Source organism: Aquarana catesbeiana, linkage group LG02 (genome assembly GCF_042186555.1).
Source record: "Aquarana catesbeiana isolate 2022-GZ linkage group LG02, ASM4218655v1, whole genome shotgun sequence".
In the NCBI taxonomy this organism is placed as follows: Eukaryota; Metazoa; Chordata; class Amphibia; order Anura; family Ranidae; genus Aquarana; species Aquarana catesbeiana.
Window position 1 is genome coordinate 207,944,792 of NC_133325.1, and position 15,022 is coordinate 207,959,813.

Genomic DNA, 15,022 nt, shown 5'->3' on the forward strand with positions numbered 1-15,022 from the left:
GGATGTTTTAGGCACCCATACATGCAACTCTTTTCTCTAACATACAAATAATATTTGTAAAAACATCCAAATTGTTATTGTACAATTAATCTGTAAAACAAATTAAGTGCTGACAAGATACTTAATCCTCTTACAAGATGATGTAGCTATTCCCACATTTTTTTTACAAAACATCAAAACATCAACAGATCTTGTACAGTGTATGAAAATAGTCTTGTGGAGACCCAAAGCTTTTAGTTAATTTCATTATCAGGGAATGGAGAGCATATCTGAGACATATAAACTCTTCAGTTATGTCCAGTGAGAGAACAGTGTCACTGAGTGTCGCTTCGTCACATGACGTTGCTGAGGACGTCATGTGACGAAGCGCGCACAACGGCATCACGCTCTGTCAGTCTGCTCCAGGCATAGGAGAGAGGAGGACGCTGCTTAGCAGCTGATAGTATCATATCCTCATTGTGCTCCATATGCCCATTTGGAGCGTCCTGCTTTACCCATACAAACTGTAGTTTGTACAGTACTTTGTCTGGCAATCTTTGCTGTCCTATTCCATCCGGACAGAAATATACAATTAGTGCCTGGACTTGGTAGATTCACTTATTTTTTCTTTTTATTTTTTCTTTTAATCTTTGTTTGTTTTGGAACTCTATCATTATTATTTTTTAATCTATTTTTTAATTTAACATTTAATTTTTGGTTTGTTATTTTTAATTTTAATTTTTGTTAAAAAAATTTTTTTCTTTTACAAACCAACGGTGCTGGTTCTGATGTAATTTTTAAATAAAGTGGCCATACGGTATTACGCTATGGAAGCTCTCCTTTTTTTCTTAAACATATGAGTGGAAGCAACACCTTCAAGGATTTAAAGGCACAGGAGATACCCAGCATAACACCTGGCAGCAAGGCGATCTATCTCCCAACACAGGTGAATTACCCCGCTGGGGGGCTTGGGGAGCTGATTATAACATAAAGATTCATCAGAAGGAAGCAACCCTGCGTATCACACCACAAGCGTTATACCCCTGCTGGGGTTCTGGGAGTTGGTGAGTAAGCAACCAAAGGGGGAGCACGAGAGTCACCTGACAAATTATTGCAGCACCAAGTCACCTGTGGGAATCTGCATGAGTCACTTTACATCAATATATGGAACTTTGTTGAAAACCCAATTGTTGTTGTTTCCTGGGCTATCGAGCAGTTTTTGGTCTATGCAATTGCAATCTATGATGATTATGTGGAATGTAATGGATTAGAATAATATTATATATACATACATCACTGTGTTTGCATATGGTTCTTAGTAAATGCACTATATGGAATCCAGTTGCTGGCCTCTTTCCCAGATACAATAGGATCCAGTAAGCTGTGCGACATTTGATGCCTATTATAACCTTTGTATATTTGAGTATTGGAAACGTATCTACTTAATGGCTGTGGAACTACCTATATTGTAAATAAGGGGGACCTGTACATACTGTATACCTCTTAGAATTACAACTACAGGTAGGGGGTGCCTAGTTATAGGTCATCCCAATTTCCAAACATACTGACTGATATTTAATATTTCTTCAGGTAGCGCCAGTATACCCAATTCTTTATTTTCATACTTCTACATGGTACCCTACCAGGTACCTTATGTAAGGGAGGCAGCAACCTTAATTTCTGACCCCATACACGCATCCTAAAGCGCAGTTTTTGTTCTGCTTACCAACAAATAAAAATGCAGCTGGTATTTAAATGCAGTTAGAACTTACAGTATTTATTTTACCTAAACACAGGTTCTGGATTATTCCTAATTGTTTTGAACCAAAACAACCAAATGTGTCTTAAAACTTTCAAAAGAGCAATGAAAGTAAAAATGCTCATTCAACATAAATCCAATGGCTCTTTCACATGGAGCCATGTTCACTCAGCTCAGCAGGGGATCCATGAGCAGATCCCTTCCATAATCAGAGTCAAACAGACTCATTTTTTTACATCCTTGCCCATTCAGTTTGTGTCTGAGGGATACAGGCTGACTCCTGCTAGTTCTATGGGTGGCTGGATGTAAAGGGATTCTGGTGTCTGTTTACATCAGGCTACCTCTGATCTATCACATTTAGGTCCAGAAAAATGGAAAAGGACACAGTCCTTTTTTCTGTTTTTTTTTTTGGACCTGGATGGAATTGGAGGTAGGTGGATGTAAACAGACACCAGAATCCATTTACATTTGCCCCCCTATAGAGCTAGCAGGGGTCTGTCCATGTCCCCAGGACACAAACTATTTACTTCTGCCTGTCCATAGAGTTACATGAAGCTTCCAATTAGGTCCACTTGAAAAACTGACCTGATTGAAAAGCTCATGTGAAAGGCACCTAATACTTTAGGAGATAATTTTGTAGTCCTGGTATTACAAACTCCTAGATGTTTCTCTCTTCAGACCACCTAAAAAATAGTGATGAACTGAACTGCCCTGGATTCGGTTCAAGCTGGTTTTGGCGTACTTCAATTGAGTTCTAATGCTAAAACCAAACCTTATTGAGATTAATGATAGCCAAATCTGTCAAATCAAAAATGTCTATTTATTTGGCTAATTGGTGGGCGGAGGTGTACAAAAATAACATGGTGGCAGGAAATGAGCAGTGCTCTGGGGAACATGTCCCAATGCAATTTTTTGAAGGATGCTGGCGGTCGTCCGCTCTTTAACCACTTAAGCCCCGGACCATTTGGCTGCCCAAAGATCAGAGCACTTTTTGGGATTCGGCACTGCGTCGCTTTAACTGAGAATTGTTTTTTCCACAAATAGAGATTTCTTTTGGTGGTATTTGATCACATCTGCGTTTTTTATTTTTTGTGCTATTAAACAAAAAAAGCAACAATTTTGAAAAAAATGCATTATTTTTTACTATAATAAATTCCCCCAAAAAATATATAATTTTTTTTCCCTCAGTATTCTTCTACATATTTTTGGTAAAGAAAATCGCAACAAGTGTTTATTGATTGGTTTGCACAAAAGTTATAGCGTCTACAAAATAGGGGATAGTTTCTATGGCATTTTTATTAATATTTTTTTTTTTTGTAGTAATGGCGGCGAACAGCAATTTTTATCATGACTGCGACATTATGGTGGACAGATTGGACACTTTTGGCGTGATTTTGGGACCATTCACATTTATACAGGAATCAGTGCAATTAAAAATGCATTGATTACTGTGAGTCAAGGGGTTAACCACTAGGTGGCGCTGTAGGGGTTAAATGTGTCCTAGGGAGTGATTCTAACTGTGGTGGGGGAGGGGCTATGTGTGACATGACACTGATCACCGCTCCCAATTACAGGGAGCGGTGATCAGTGTCTTGTCACTAGGCAGAACTGGGAAATGCTTGTTTACATCAGCATTTCTCCATTCTTCCTCTCCGTGAGACAATTGCGGGTTTCCCCGCAGATATCGAGTCTGCGGGACCCGCAATTACACTCACAGAGGTCGCGGCAGGTGTGTGCGCCCGCAAACCGCTTCTTAAATGGCAACGTACAGGTAAGTTAATCTGCCTGTATGTGCCCTTCTGCCAACGTATAGCGGCGTGAGCCGGTCGGCAAGCGGTTAACAACACAGTATTTACTACTGGAAACTAAGACTAAGAAACTAAGCATTAAATCACTGCATGTTTTTACTAATAAAATACCACATGACTTCATAAAATAACTCATGCGATATTTTAGTAGTGTTTTATTTTTATTGAATGCCACAAATAGGTCACAAATAGGGATGAGAAGATACTGCTTTATGAATGGAGCTCAGCATGGTTAACATAAACTTACTGTCTTCAAAAAAGACTGTTGGGTCACAAATAGGGATGAGGAGAGTAATTTGCCTCAAATTTCACCAAGTCATGCAGCAAAAGTCCCTTTCTGTTTTTCCTTGGCAAAGAGAGTTAACTAGTCTTTGAAAACACTCATAACGATTAAAACAAAATTCTGAATTCTTTTAATAATGTAATCTCATTCCAAGTACATACACTGGAGAATTCATAAAGAATGTCTATAAAAACTTTTTAGTATATCGTCCTGTTCCTGCATGACGAATGTTAGTATGAAAAAGAGCGGTCTTGATACTGCCTCTTTATATTGTACAACAAGTTTAACCCATGGGACTTTGAATGAGTTGATCATAGAGGTTATAACAAGTAGATGGAAAAATTAAGAATTTATTGCAATTCCAAAAACATCATCATAAATGAGCATGAGCATAAAAACATCATGGAGCATATAGCTTACAACCATAAACATGTTCGGTACAATTCTGAAAATACATAATATACATATACATCTGCTCTGTTCGCTTCCTCAGGAGTTGAGGAAGAAGCAGGGGACCTGTGTAAGGCACCCCATACTTACATTATGGTCAATTGGTCCCAAGAACTGATCCCCAATGATGACAACGGAGAATGCTCCAACCGGGAGCTGAAGGAGCGTGACCCGCAGCAGCCAAACAGAGGCACGGTGGAGGGCGAACATGGCAAGGGAGTAGGGTGAGAAGAAATGTGTCCCTTGATATGCCCCATTAGCCATATATGTCATAACAACTGTAACAGAATTGTATAGTATCTAAGTCCATTGACAGTAACCACAATAATGCTCTGCGAGTATAAATATTTGGAAAATATCCATGTTGTATAATAAGGTCCATGGAAATATGGGCGTGGATGCAAACAGGGGAGGAAAGAGTGAAAAAAGGCAGAGATTTGGAAAATGTGAAAGAAGAAATAGAAAAGAAAGAAAAAAGAAAAGATGTGTCCCTTGGTGTACCCCATTCGCCACATATAATATGACAACTGTACCAAAAAATAAATATGTATTTACGTCTATTGGTAGTTACCATAATAATGGTCTGGGGGTGTAAGTATATACAGAGTATACCTGTTATATACTAAGATAAACAAGAGTATAGACAAGGGTATACATAAAGAAGGAAAAGGTAAAAGAAACAACAAGGGTGAGAGAAAAAAAGAGAAAAAGAAGTGGAAATGTTAATAAATGTTAGTGTGCACAACAGATTCATGTACTTTTTAGGTATACGGTACATGAATCTGCATCACATGTGGAGATGCATTGGAACCTGAGTGTCCATATGTACACTCACTCAAAGTCCAGACCTAAATCCAATTGAGAATCTGTGGCAAGACTTAAATTGCTGTTCACAGACGCTCTGTATCCAATCTGACAGAGCTTGAGCTATTTTGCATAGAAGAATGGGCAAAAATTTCACTCTCTAGATGTGCAAAGCTGTCAGGGACATATCAAAAAGACTTGCAGCTGTAATTGCAGCGAAAGGTGGTTCTACAAAGTATTGACTCAGGGGGCTGAATAAAAATGCACGCCACACTTTTCGGATTTTTATTTGTAAAAAAAATAAATAAAACCATTTATCATTTTCATTCCACTTCACAATTATGTGCCACTTTGTGTTGGTCAATCACATAAAATCCCAATAAAATACATTTATGTTTTTGGTTGTAACATGACAAAATGTGGAAAATTTCAAGGGGTATGAATACTTTTTCAAGGCACTCTACTTTAGATTTACTGGCCAGAGCTTTTGAATTTATAATCATTTCTAAGATTTATACAACCCTACTAAAGAGCAGATACAGGCTGGTGCCCTGACTTTCCTTTATTGCAGTTTTTATAGCCTGGTTACCTCCCTCTTTCCTGCCTGTCAATGGACAGAAGGAACAGATACAGACAGATGAGTTCATCAGTTAGTATTGCACAAAGGGGCCCCGATCCTCATCTTCTGGGGTCCCCCATGGCACTCGCAGCTCCTCCCTGCATTGAGAAACCACCTAGGAGAAGCTCTCTCCTTGGGGGTCCCCATGCAAGCACACTCCAGAGTCCAGCATTTGCATCAATGGACACAGAATTCCGGACACGGCCCCGGCGCCTGCTTCATTGGATTTTATTGACAGCAGTGGGAGCCAATGGCTGCGCTGCTATCAATCGATCCAATCAAGAGCTGAGACAACGGGCAGAGAGGGGGAGCGCGTCTCTGTCATGGGAATTACGGGCTCAGGTGAGCAAAAGGGGGGGCTGGTCAGTGACAGAAGTTTTTTCACCTTAATGCATAAGGTGCATTAGGGTAAAATACACGAGGGTTTACAACCCCTTTAAATGATTGCTTCTCTGCATTAATTGGTATGTTTTTTTTATATTTGCCAGAAGTTCAGTTTTACATACCTAGTTACATACTTCTATTAAAGAACAAAAGTGGCCTCTGTTTACAAGTTCTCAATTTAAAGTAAAAATTACCTTTTTAAGTAGACCACCCAATTTCTCATACATAGATATACATTAGTTTTGGACAATTACATTTTCATGGGCTATTTTCAAGTCCAGAACATTGTACGGTGTTGCTTCTATGTGGAAAATCACAGTACTGTAGTTTAAACTTGACTTTTGAAGGTACTTTTTGATAAAAGAGTTTTAATAGACTGCTAAGGGTCAACATCTGATTTTGTTCACTTGATTGCTGACTGCAGATAAGTAACTTTTTATACAGGCAATAAATAAAACTGCAAACTGCTGCTGCAATTGTTACCATGAGTCTGCCTATAACATGAGTTCCTGCAGGAAAAATAGGACAGAAACTAGTTTTCATTTTTTTTTTATTGCACTAAAACTAAGAATGAAGATTTTACTTTTTTAACTAGACCCTAGGTTTTATCTGGTGAAAATAATTTCCCTGATTGGCTTAATTTCAGATTATAGGAGAATGTGTTTTTCCCATTTCTTTTAGCTTCTGGCCTTTGGTTTGATAGTAGTTACAATTACAGAAAATGAATGAAGGCTTGAAGTAAAAGTTTATATTCTATATTTGTGTGAGTTTATTTTTATAAAGTACATTCACTTATCTGTTTAATATTGGATTTTAAAAAGTTGTATACTAAAACAAACATTATTTGTAGAATAAAAACATCTGTTTCCAAAGCGAAACATAATACAATAATAAGGCAAGATGCACCTGTAATATTAATGGAACATAAATAAACAATATGTACACAAATTAATTTTATGAACATTGGCGATTTTCTTTGAAAACAACACCTACTGAATAGTGCAACACTTTTTGGAAAATGAGGACACAAAATGCTATTTTATTATGTATCCAATACCTAGTTATTGTGCATTTGTTATTTAGGGCATTTCATTATATATGAACCATCTATTATGGAAAACATTTCACATTTTGTTTGTCATGGCAAACATTTGTAAACTATGAAAAAATAAACCTTAGTTTGAGACACTTTTATTACAAGTAAAAAAATGAATCTCTGAATGGCAGTGTAACTAACAGTTGATAAATATACACTAAATTCTGAGAAAAAAAAAACAAAAATAGAACTGTTCTATATTGTTATAATTCTAATTATTGTATATATCTATTTTAGATTGATCAGTGACCACTAGGGCAACTAGGGCTGAATCTATAGCACGATCCTAAGTTCAGACAGAACATTCGCTGTTTGAACAAATACCAGATTTTTGAGGCATTTGGCCGGAATTCCTCGGGCAAATGTCCAATGATGCATCTGGTCAGGTGCAAAACCATGGCCAATGATGGTTTGGACCTAAGTTGCAGCTCAAACACTAAAAGGTTGCTCTCCCAGCAGTCCTTTTCAGTATTTACTGAGCGTGACAGACAGCTGTCATTACTTTTAGGGAGAGAGATTTGGTTAGTGTAGTGTGCTACTACTTCTTTGTGCTTTATGGTATCAGTGCTATATATTCTACATTAATATATCATGTACTATATATTTACTACTGGTACTTTGTGTAGCTATGAAAAGTGAAGTATAAGTCCACCTGCATTCATTGTTATTTCCTACTTTCAGAGCAACTTTTTTTGAGTGCCAGCATCAGATTCCCTTACTGTGTTGCTGCTGACCCCCCTTTTTTTGTTAATTTCAATTTGTTTGTATTTTGTTAATGGAAGTCAATTTTATTTAGTTATTTATTTTAGTAAAAAAAGTGGAAAAGGAGGTTTTACTTTGTTTGTAGGGTTTTTGGGTGGGTGTTTGGGGTTATTTTCTTTTTAAATTCTTTGTGTTTGAGCTTTCTTTCTTTTTTTTTGTTAGGGTCTTTAATTCATATATATATATATACATCAGCAGCAGCAACAGCAGCTTGAATCCACCACAACAGGTGTGTTTTATTTGCAGAGGAGTACCGCAGATTATTAAGGTGCTGTTTAGTCCATCAAAGCACCACAGCTTACAATGCATCCAAGCACCACTTTCCCCCATACAGCTATTGTAATATCTACAAATGAAAGAGAATAAACCCCACATTACCATTATCATTTTTGACAGGCCTGCAGACAGAGACAGAATTTGCTATGTAGCTATAAGAGGGCCAGCAGCCTCTGTGGCCACAGTCCAAAGCAGCAATGATGGATGTGGTGCCTCTTCTGCAGGCAGGGCATTTCTTTCAATTCCTTCAGGTGCTGGGCATGCTTTAAAGCTAGAGCACAAGGAGGAGGTGGTACATAGCCTCTCTTGCCGTGATCTCATCATAGATCGGGCACATAGGGTCTCAAAACCTGAACACCTCCCTGCAGATGTACCCAGGGATGTCTTAGCCCGGATTCACTTTTTACACATCAAGGAGAAGATCCTTTTAGCTGCAAAAGTTACTAACTCCAACATATCTCTTTTGCCTGATTTGTTCCCTGCCATGATGGAATTGCATAGGGATTTTGCTCCTATAACCTTCACTTTTCAGGAGCAAAAAATCACTTACCGATGGGCTTCCCCACGAAATTACTAGTACCTTTTCAGCAACGGCTCATTCCATTCCTCACGCCAAAGGATGGCCACAAAAGGCTAACAAATTGGGGCCTTTTTCCTGCTGTGCCTACATCCTCAACTTCATGCAGTACTGCCACTTCATGTTCTCAATGTCCCCAAGCAACCAGGCTAGACACATGTTTACTTCTACCCCAGCGATGGTTGTCCTAAGCATGAGTGTATCCTGTCTGGGCATTATATGTGCTCTATATTTCCTTGTCAAAAGATTTTATTGAATATACAACAATCAGCAAAACGTATATGTTGAATAATCACATATAAACAGAGTCTAATTTTGCTATTACATAGGAAAATTAAAGATAAGTAGAAAAAATAAATAAATAAATAAACAAGAGAAAATCATATGCAAATATTACATTATACATTTAATTAGTGTGGAGAGTCTAAAGACTGTATGTTATTGATGAATTAATCAGCCAATCTAAAGCTAAAGATTTAAGATATACAATGAGAGCAATTCATTACATTATAAAAAGAACAATGAACTTAAATAGTACTATGTTCACAGGCAATAGAGGAAAAAAAAAAGGTAGGGGACAGAAAAGAAGAGAGTAGGAATAAACAGGAATATAGAGGAAGAAAGAGGAGAGGGGGAGAAGGAGTTCACCAGATTGGTCCGAGAGCCATATGGAAATGAGTAAAGACTAAGACCAGTCAATTTTAACCACTACCATGGCAATAGGACTTTTTCATCCATAGATGATGCAGTGAAAAATTTAATCCATGGGTTCCATATTTTCTCAAATTTTGGTATAAGATTGTTTTCTATAGCAGCCATTTTAGAGTGAATCTTGAAATTATTCATTCTATTTTTTGTCTCAGCCACTCCTAGTGAAGGGGATTTCCAGGCTTTTGCAATTGTTTGTCTAGCGGCTGTCAGTAGTTGGATCAACAGCTTGAATTGTATATGTGTTAGGTATACCGGTTTTAAGTTGAGCAAAGCCATGGTAGTATCAGGGTGAATTTTAAATTTGAACATTTCAGAGGCTATGCCAAAAATTTTCTTCCAAAAGATCTGAGCTACCAGGCAGGTCCACCAGACATGCAAATGTGTGCCCAGGTCTGGGCAGCTACGAAAGCAAAGAGCTGAGTAGGTGGGAACATATTTTGCGATTCTAGAAGGTACTAAGTACCAACGAGTCAGAGCTTTGTAATATGTTTCCATCGCTAAAATATTATCAGAAGATGTTTTAGTGGCCAGCCAGATACTTGACCATTCCATATCCTCAAGAGTTCATCCTAGGTCCTCCTCCCATTTCTGAACATAGGATGGTTTATCTAAATTATTATTAGTCAGTAAATGGGAGTAGATAAAATAAATTTGTTTCTTGGCATGTGGATCTTTTAGACAAGTGGATTCAAATTTAGTAAATTGTTGTAAAGGAGTGTCTGTATTTGTGAAAGGTGTGAAAAAATTTTTGATCTGAAGGTATTGGAATGTTTCTGATTGAGGTATTCCGAATGTTTCACGTAATCCTGGAAATGGGATAATGTTGGAAGGTGTGACGAATTTATGTAGTCTCAAGATTTCCATGGAGTCCCATATTTTAAACGATTTAGGGGAAACCCATGCTGGGTAAAAGGCCGGGTTTTTGAGGAAGGAGAGGAGAGGATTATGAGGAGACTGCAACTGATGCTAAATTTTAAGCTTGTCCCAAAGGGTTATAAAGTGCTTTGTGATGAGATTGTGTAAACCTTGACGATCCTTGGGGTTAAGCCACAATAAATTTTAGACCGATAGAGGGTCACATTCAGCCACTTCTATCATTACCCATAGGGGTGTGTCATGAGTTGTGTGATACTTAATTAAGCTTGCCATATGTGCAGCTTGATAATATGTTGCAAAGTTTGGGAAGCCCAGGCCACCAGAAAATTTGGGGAGGTAGGTATAGAGTATGTATAGGAATTCATGGTTTTGTGGATCCCTATACAAATTTTTTCGTTCTATTTTGAATTAGTCGTAAAAAATAAGCCGGAATTGGAATCAGGAGAACTCTAAACAGATATAATAATTTAGGTAAGATCGACATTTTAATAGTATTAATCCTGCCAAACCAAGATAGTGGAAGGAAAGACCATTGTTTCATCAAATTTGTTATGTGTTTTGGAATGGGTGGATAGTTAGCTGAGAAGAGATCAGGGATGGATGCTGTTAAATGTATGCCCAGATATGGGATTGTTTTCTCTGCCCAAGTGAAAGGGAGTGCTGACCTCACTATTTCTTTGTCTCTATCAGACAGAGATATATTCAGGGCTAAACATTTTTTGGGATTAATTATCAGTCCCGAAATATTGGCAAATGTATTAAGAATAGGTAATAAATCGGGGCCTGATATCTGAGGAGAAGATAAAAATAGTAAAATATCATCTGCGAACAGACTGATTTTGTGATTGTAGCCTCCTAATTCTATACCCGTTATTGTTGGATTTAGTCTAATAAATTGGGCAAGAGGTTCTATGAGAAGGGCAAATAAAAGGGGGGATAAAGGTCATCCCTGACACATGCCTCTTTCAATTTTAAATGGGTCTGATTTATAGCCTGCATATTTTATGTATGCTTGAGGACTATTATAAAGTGCGGCTATCCATTTGATAAAATAAGGTCCAAAACCCCATTTCTGTAAAGTATGATATAGATAAGAGCGAGAAGAAAAGAAGTCCTGGACTGCCGCACTCCATGCAAAAAACATCTTTATTAGAACATGGTTAAAATCCAAAAAGGCAAACAAAACAAAAGGTGGACAAACCAGGCTTAAAATAGCTAACGCGTTTCACATTCAGAGATGCTTACTCATAGCTAACTTTGTGAAGCAGGACGGGATTCACATAAGGGATTACAGAGGCTTAAGAGAGAGAGATAGAGATATACTTTATTGTCATTGTATAAATACAACAAAATTTTTTCGGATACCCTTTACAGCAGCAATAAAAACATTTCTCAAGAAAACCACACATACATACTCCTAGCACATGCCCACATATCTATTTAAATATATCAAGATATAAAATGTTATTTAAAAATAAATAAATAAAAGAATGTTAAAATTCTACATAAAATTCCTAAAACACTGTACCTGATGGGATTATGGACAATACGGCCCTAGGAAAAAAACTATACTTTAAGCGATTAGTGTGCGTTTTAAGTGTTCTATATCTTTTCCCTGATGGCAATGGGACAAACACATTGTAACCTGGGTGGGTTGGATCAATACTAATAGCTTTTGCCCGCTTTTTTAATCGGCTGGCATATGCTGTGTCCAAATTTGGTAGATCTGTTCCTATGATCCGCTGTGCTGTTTTCACCACACGAGACAGGCACTTCTTATCCTCTGCCCTGCAGCTGGCATACCACACTACAGCGCAGTGGAGAAGAATACTCTCAATGGTACAATGATAGAAATTGACCAGAAGCCTTAAGGGCAATCCAGCCTGCTTCAGTCTCCGAAGGAAAAACAGTCTCTGCTGCGCTTTTTTCACTAGAAAAAAAGTATTTTGAGACCATGACAACTCCCTTGTAATATGCACTCCCAAAAATTTAATAGTGTCCACCCTTTCCACCTCCTCACCACCTATATGAACCGGGCAATGATTGATCTTTCTTGATCTCCTATAATCCACTATTATTTCTTTAGTTTTTGCCGTATTGAGTATTAAATCATTTTCTCTACACCACTCAATCAAATGTTGAATTTCCTGCCTTTAAGCTGTCTCATCATTATCTTGTATAAGTCCCACTAAAGTGGTGTCATCAGCAAACTTCACTATAGTGTTAGACACATGTATGGGAGTACAGTCGTGAGTGAACAATGTAAACAAGGCCGGACTTAACACACATCCCTGTGGTACCCCTGTATTCAAAATAATAGTGTTAGACATCTGATCTCCTATTCTCACCATTTGTGGCCTGTTTGTTAGAAAATCCATAATCCATGAGCGCAGCAATGGACATAGGCCCAAAGCTTTTAACTTTTTCACTAATTTGTCAGGGACTACTGTGTTAAATGCAGAGCTAAAATCAATGAATAACATCCTAACATATGTGTTTGGGTGCTCAAGATGTGTCAAGGCAGCATGCAATGCAATAGCAATTGCATCATCTGTGCATCTATTTGCACAATAGGCAAACTGATACTTATCCAGATCAACAGGAATGCTTGCCTTAAGATGTGATAATACGAGCCTCTCAAAACATTTCATGATGATAGGAGTTAGGGCAACCTTTTGGAGCGGCTTTCCCTTTCATATGATATAGATAAGTCCAAGACACTGAATCAAAGGCTTTCCTAATATCCAATGAGAGGAAACATGAGGGGATACGTCGGGTCTTGGCAATGTGTGCAAATAGAACTGCTCTGCGTACATTGTCTCCTGCTTAATGATTAGGCATAAAACCTACCTAGTCTCTATGGATAAGGTTACCTATAATTTTATTAAGTTGAATTGCCAGGATTTTTGCTAATATTTTTATATCTAAGTTTAAGAGAGCTATGGGGCGATAATTATTATAGGATGTGTGATCAGCATTAGGTTTGGGTATCATACAGATAATTGCCATAAGCGACTCTTGTCTAAATGATTTACCTTTTAGTATTGTATTATAAGCTTTGGTAAGTAGTGGGGATAAGATTTCTGCAAATGTGCGGTAATATAAAGCTGAAAAGCCATCCGGGCCAGGTCTTTTGTTTAACTTTAGTTCTTTGATTGTGAAATTTACTTCTTCTGATGAAATAGGTTTTTCAAGAAGAGCTTGTTGGGCGTGTGTTAACTCTGGGAGATTGATTTGAGAAAAGAAGGCTTCAGCCTCTACTGGATTAAAATCATTTGTTGCCGAATATAAGGATGTTAAGTGGGATCTAAATTTGTGAACTATTTTAACGGGGTTGCATGTGTAATTATCTTTGGATATTTGGAGTCTTATTGGTTTTGTTTGTTTAAATTGAGAGTTAAGGGCTCATGCTAGAAATCTGTTTGGCTTGTTGGACTTCATATAAAAGGCATGCCTAGATTGGCGTAAAGATTTATCTGCATTTTCTGTAAGGAATAGGTCATATTCTAGGCGTGCTTTTTCTAGACGGGCTTTAGAAGTCAAGGAGGGGTTATTTTGAAAATTTAAAAAGGAATTATTATATTCCAGTTCAAGCTTTCTCTTTCAATAAATTTTATTGGTAGTAGCAAGAAAAATTTCTTACAAAACCTTTGTAAAAGACATTACTTGGTGCAAGGATATGAAGATTCAAAAGGAGCCAAATAATGTGAAGAAAGACCTCTCAATGCAAGACGTAAAATGAAAGGTCTAATCAGCAGAATTCTTAGTTACAGTTGAACTTAAATTAAAATTATAAACTAAAATAAACATAACTCTGGCAATAGGACAATGAATGATGAGTAAACTGACAGAGCCAAAACCTAAATGAGTCAGGTGTAACTCAGTAACTGGAATAAATGAGGAGAGGGTAAATTGGATACGGAGGGCTTTATTAAATTAATTGCGAGGGATCCGAGATCAGGGGGAAGTCCACCACCCGCCCCTATGGGAACATACTGCGGGCTTAGGGCCATGCCCTTCTCCCGGATTCCCTACCTCAGTCAAGTCTAATCTAAATGAAGTAGCCCATTAACAGTGTCATTATGTGGCTAATAGACCTGTCCTATTCCGCAGAGGTTTATCTACAGATGATCAGAATAACCTAGGTCCATATATGTCCTCCTAGAGGGGGCTATTTAAACAGACAGGATAACTCTGGGGCTTTGGGGCCAGAGGGTATTAGGGTTTTACCATGACCCACTGGGAAGGGTAAAAAAAAAGAGGAAGTTATACAAAAAAATAATTTTAAATAAATCTCAGGGTTGAATAATTTACATAGAGCACAATCAGAGAGTCTAAGGTACTAAAGGGAGAGGGTCTTCAGGGAAGCTGATGGAGTGGTAGGTAGACGGGGAAAATACCATTGCTTTTGATGAGGATTGAGGTCGGAGTCTCTCAGAGAGCCCGTTGCCCTGGAGGACTCATGCCGGGGCACAAGGAGATATGACAATAGTTGGCCCAAGGTTCCCAGATAAGCTCAAACTTACTAACTTTATCTTGGATAATGCTCACTATTTTTTCTTGCGTCATAATCCAGGATATTTTATGCTTCACCGCTGTGAATGGGACTCAGTGTTTCTTCCAGCAAGAGGCTATTGT